Consider the following 6,000-nt stretch of genomic DNA (forward strand, 5'->3'; position numbering starts at 1 on the left):
GATAGAGGTGGAGCTCACTGTAATTAGCGCTGATACACTCAGCACTCAGTGCTGGGCTGTTCAACCTCCCACTGTTTATGTGGAAAGCAAGTATCATCTCACAACCCAAAAGCTGTATCCCCAAAAGCTCTTGGAGGGAAGCACCTTTCTCTAATATACAGGAGCAACAACACGCCTGAAGTGATTTTACTTGATGGATTACAATGCTTCTGTTTTCTTACAAAAGACGGGCTTTACCACTCCCCCATCATCCAGATGTTCTTTAATGTGTTTATAGTATAATATTGGAAAAATAACCAGCAACTGAAACAGACACACCCAGACCACCTAAGCAGCACTACAGGAGAAAGGTACCAGGGCGTATGCTTAAATTACACTACAGGCAAGAGACTACAGTTTGTCTTAAGTTTGCCTGACTAGAGGAAAAATCTGACTAAAAATATAAAATTTAGGAAACAGTAACTTAAAGGCATACAGAAAAAACATACAGTGAAAGTTTTCTAAACATTATTTTGACTCATTTTCATCTTCTTAAAAAGTCAAGCCCACTTGTAAATTGAAATGCTGCACTGGGAACCAGAAAGGGCCACACCTATCCAAAACTGCATCGAAACTCCTGAACTACAGCTGAATACAAGACCTGAGGGGGCTATGCAATACCAGTAGGTAAAATATTAACTGCTTTCTGTACACTTAATGCTACAGAAAGCTGGAGTTTTTTGTGTAGCACTCCACATTGCACGTGGACAACAACAGACAGGAATGGAAAAGGGAACCTCTGACCTCTCTTTTCCACACCATTTTGTCTAAAGTCTCAGTCAGCAGATCCTAAGAACAGTCTGAAAAAGCTAAGAAGTGTTTATATGAATGCACACGGGCTTCCTTTTTCAGTGTATGGTCTGATCCCTAGCTTGTCTGTGGCTCCTCTTCAGTCTATTGACTCTAAATATAATTCCATGCAGCTTATTGCACAACATCTCTTGTAACAGAACACATAAGAAACTCTTGCAAGTTCTTGAAGAACTTCCTTATCATCCACTGCAACCAGTTTTGCTGTAGGGAGGAATTAACTGAGCCTCAATTAGACTTCTCATTTTAAAAGCCTACACACAAGAACTTGTTTTAAAATTCTGCAAATCTAGTCACATGAATCAGGCCTCCAGTCCCCACCAAAATTTTAATGAGAAATTTCTGTAGCCACTTCTGAAAACCCAAAGTATGTGCCTTAGCACACACCACCAAACATCACAGACTCTGAAATTAACATGAGGAGAGTTTCAGTGATGTTTAATTTTAGCTTTTCTACCAGGAGAAAGTGAATAGGCATGAATTAAGAAGAAAAAAAAGGGGGAGTGGAAAGGGGAAGAACAAAAATCGACAGCACAAGGATCAATTAACTTACACAGAAATCTGTTCAAAAGCACGAATTCCTTCCATAAAGCAAAGAAACAAAACACACCTTTACCCCTCAGATTTAAATGCTGGAGCTAACCTAAATGTTTCCAATCAAAACCAACAACGCACAGCAAGACCTGCTAGAAAGTTACTTCTTCTACTATGCTAAAAATTCTGAAATATTTTCCTTTTAAGAAAGGCTCAACAAGTGCCCTGCTACAAGTACTCATTTTACTCCTACTGCCTACAGGCGTTTTGGCTGCTAACCAAATACTGCATAATTTCTAAACACTGCATAATTTAACTGACTTGACCTACTCCTCTGATCTTTTATTAGCAAATGTATCATGGCAACTTTATGGACAGATATTTAAAATGGATACTCGTATGTCTTGCATTTGGTCTGATGATGCAGAATTTGAAATGCTGTAGTAACAGAAGAAAGAGCTTATATTTTTAAAGCATTTTTAAAAACTCAAATACTGTGAGAACAAAAGGTGTGATGTACTTGCACGGCAAAACAACTCCATACAATGATGGCAGCAAAGCTTCCCTAAATCCAACTAACCAAGGACTCAGAGCTGCAGCTCTGGTCCATACACACTGCTCAGCACCATCCGAGGTACAGGGTGCCCATGTCCCATCCTCTGACTGATCCAACATTCATGCACACTTTTGTATTATCAGCACCTGTCAAGCTTGGTGACTCCGAGAACCTTGCAGACAGCCCTATGGTACATGGATGGATTAGGAGCATTTCTCCACACCAGCCCAGTAACGCTGTAGTGTCTCCAAAAATCCCTCTTGGAAAGTTCTTTGTGTTCTTTTCTGCTCTGTTAAGACTCTGTATAAACAGACTCCCTTTACTCCAAGTGGACTTACACGGTCTTTGCCCTCAGACATTTTGACTCAAACTGATTTAAGCTAATTACTCTTAAAATAAATAGCTTGGAGACCATCCTAAGTAGAGCAAAAAAAACCCAAACCAAACACTTTAGGCAAAAAACATTGTTATAGTTGAGATGATGTATTACTGGATTTCCAGTTGGCGGATGGAATGGAAAAGGAGGAGGAAGCATTGTAAAAGAATCAAGCGTTCATTTGGTTTTTATTTACTAAGAGCTTGATCTCAGTGAAAGATTCCCAACTTCAGGCAGAATTCTGGTCTCAATGAAATGATTTATGTCATGCACACTGACAGCTAGAGACTTCAACATTCACCAGAAAGTTGTGAGAGGTTTGTGTAAACTGAAGTAGAAAAGCAATGAGATGCAAAAGGTTCTCCCCCTGTTAAGATGATGTCTGGCCCCCACCTGGCTGGTACCCGAGCATTTCCCCACACTACCATTCTTTTGTGGATGGAGAAGAAAAACAGCTTTTGCTCCATGGATCCACACCACTGCTGCCCAGCCAGAGGGGTGCGTGTACCACCAACCTTGCACCTCTAATAAGGCAGAAAGGACTCCACTCTTCAATAACGACATCTAATAATCCACACCTCGCTGTACTATCACCTCTCTCCCTCTTGCCTATTGGTCCTCTAATACTTACTCCAAATACTTCCAGGGAAGCAGTAACTTTCCTTCCACAACTACACGGTTCAAATTAAGGCTACCCAACTAGAGTGCTAGCGGAGGCAGTGGAGCAGCCACTGCGCTCGGAGCCCTCCAGCTCTCCCCACTAGGTGTCTACACACCTGTAACACCGCGGTTACCTCTAAGCGCGAGGCTGCCACTCTCCAAAAGGAGGTAACCACGGCAATGCCACAGCGAGCAGCATTCTCTGCAAGAAAACGATGTCCGAGACGGTCAGTGAAGTAATAGGAAAAACACACACAGAACTCCGTAAGCAATTTCCAGCCTTCCAAATACAGCCCTAAAGCCCGTGGAGACCCTACAGCGTGCAGACAAGTAACGCATTAACTTAACAGAGGTTCCTACACAGCATGTCCTACTCTCAAGCGTCTCAGTGCCGCTAAAGGGGCTGCAAAGCTGTGCGAGAAAGCGGGCAGCGTTAAGACGGCTTCATGAAACCCACTCACAGCAGCAGCAACGCCGTGCAGAAGGACAACGCCGCCGCGGTTCGTGCAGCCGCGGGGCAGCCCGCCGCAGGACGGCCGTCCGCAGGGGCCGCCTACCCCCGGCGCTGAGACGGGCGCCGAACACGGGGCTGGCGCTGAGCTCGGCGCCGCCGGCTTGACCGCCCGGTCGCTTCCTGCCGGCACCCGGAGCCGCGGGAGGGCCCGGCCTCACCCCGCGCCCCGACACCGCCGGCGGAGCCCAACCAGGAAGCGCGGGGCCGCGGGGGGAGAAGCACCGCCGCCGGAGCTCGGCTCGGCGCCGTTCGCTCGCCCTGCCCTGGGCCCGCGGCGCCGAGGGGCTCGGCGGCAGCACGGCGCTTCGGACGGGGGAAAAAGTTGCGGGGCAGACACCCGCTCGGCTCGTTCCCCGCCGGCGCCCGGCCCGCACACGGCTCCGCACCGCCCTGCCCTCCGCCGCGCTCCCGCAGGGCAGTTCCAAGCGAGGCGGCCGCAGCAGCACCCGCTTTACCTCAGCGGCGGCACTGCCACCTCCCGCCGCGCCGTGCCACGCCGCCGAGTCTCTCCGCTCTCCACCAAGCAACCGAGCTCCGCTTCCCCCGGCTGCGCTCGCCGACCCAGCGCTAGGCGGTACGGTGCCCACTGCCGGCGCTGCCTCCGCCCCGCCCCCGGCGCGGGCTCCAACCCTGTCGGCGGCCGCCCTCTTCCCTGTCTCCGAGCCCCGCCCGCTGACAGAGCAGGGGCGGTGCCAGCCGCCGCCCGACCCGCTGAAGGCTGTCTGAGGTAGCCACGATGTTGAGTTGACGCTATTAAGTACCATCTCAGAGTGTCAGTCTGCTCGGTTCTGTGCAGTGTGGAGTGACATATTCCCTGCCCCAAGGAACTCACAACCCGAGGTGGATCTGACAACACCAGGGTGTGACATGACACCACGAGGCTGCAGCAACAGAATCATGCTTTTGAGGTGTGTGTACTGTGTCTGGACAGGTCTCCTATTTATCTTTAGGTAATAAATACTGATACATATGTTACTGTGAGTCAGTTCTTGTAGATATTGCTGTGGAAGAGGAAAAAGCACACTAGGCACAAGTACAAAGCACACAGGAATAGAAGGTGAGTGCCAGGAGAGAGATAAGGAGCCATCCAGACCAGTGCCATGGGATAGTGAATACAAGTGCCAGGTGTGCCCTAATTAACAGTAGATAAATAAGGATGAGAGATGGGTAGGCCTTGAAAAGTAAGGTGGGCCTACACATCTGGGTGCAGCTGTGGTGGAGTGTCCATACAAGATGGGGTCAGACCTTCTGTTGCACTGTGGAGTTGTCTTTCTCAGCTGTGCTTAGAGCGAGTTTTAGGAGGACACTTTGTGTGTTAGAGAGTTGAGAATAAAATTGGTTCTAATTGTGGAGGCAGGACGCAAGTATCAGGCCCTTAAATACCATGTGGGAGGCTGAGACTGGTGAAGTCTTAAGAGAGCCTTACAGTAGAAAAAGAAGCGCAAGTTGGCTGGGGGGAAGGGCAGAGTCTGTCTGGCCTTAATTGGTGGCTGGGTGTTCTTAGACAGCAAGTTAGATTATGGTCTGGTAACCGACCGCTATGAAAAAAAAAAAAAGTGAGGCAGATCTACTGCAACATAGTGTTAACAGGTTTTGATGAAGTGTGGCAGGAGTAATAGGCATGTTTCTGGAAGCTTCAGAAATTTTTGCTAAAAAATGCTCTAAAATGAGAAATTTGGAGTTTTAGGAAGAAGTTGAAATCTCTTGTCAGTCATAATTTCTTTAAAGAATACTCCTCCACAGCTTTTACTTTGGAGACAATTCCCCCCTCCCCCCCCCCCCCCCTTGAGTTCATGACTTTGCAAGCTTCTGTGATGCACTGGCATGCTTCCTGACACCAACTAACCCTTTCTGCTTTGATTCATTAGGACTTGCTTCCCTTCAGAGCTGCCAATGAGAGAAGATGACAGTTCCTGAAGCCTCTTGGAGCAGGAACACGGATCTGACCACAAAAGGGTGTGACAGCAGGGCAAGGCTGTAGCCATGGGGTTGCAGAATCCAGTCCCTGGAAAACGGTAAAAATGCTCTCATGTCATGGTCTTACAATCCAAGCGCACAGAGTAACTTAAACTAAACACTCCTTTTAGAATACAGACTGGTGTTTTTATGTAAGCAAAAGTATTGCTGTGATTTAATTACTGTATAGTAAAATGGAAGGTTGAGGGAAATACCATCTTTTTTTTTTCTTTTTTTTTTTTTTTTGGTGGGATTTAAAGTGCAGGCAGAAGCAAAGTTGAGAAAGTGTTCCATTTCTTCTGTCCAGACTACTGTCTCTGGCATTTGCTGTTGCTGAGGGCAAAAACAGCATGGATTTTGAAGAGGATTAGACAGACTGGCTGGTTGGAATGCCAGTCCTGGGCACTGGCCTGACAGTGGGTATTTAAGGGAACTAAAAACCTCTGGAATAATGGTCTCTGAGTGGTGCAACTAGATGTCTCTCACAGGTGAAGTGCAGAGCTGGAGCTGATGGCTACACTCCCTCCCCAGAGCAGGGTCAGATAGACCTCCTGC

The 6,000-nt window shown here is 47.7% G+C and overlaps 1 protein-coding gene across 1 annotated transcript in view; it reads right to left on the minus strand.

The window, feature by feature from the left end:
- Nucleotides 1-4,065, minus strand: part of PIK3R1 (phosphoinositide-3-kinase regulatory subunit 1) — a 58,094-nt gene extending 54,029 nt beyond the window's left edge. Inside the window, exon 1 of the mRNA XM_015848593.2 lies at nt 3,945-4,065. The gene's annotated coding sequence lies outside the window, so the exon portion shown is untranslated. The remainder of the gene's footprint in view (nt 1-3,944) is intronic.
- Between the last annotated feature and the right edge of the window lie 1,935 nt (nt 4,066-6,000).

Source organism: Coturnix japonica, chromosome Z (assembly GCF_001577835.2).
Source record: "Coturnix japonica isolate 7356 chromosome Z, Coturnix japonica 2.1, whole genome shotgun sequence".
NCBI classification, from domain to species: Eukaryota; Metazoa; Chordata; class Aves; order Galliformes; family Phasianidae; genus Coturnix; species Coturnix japonica.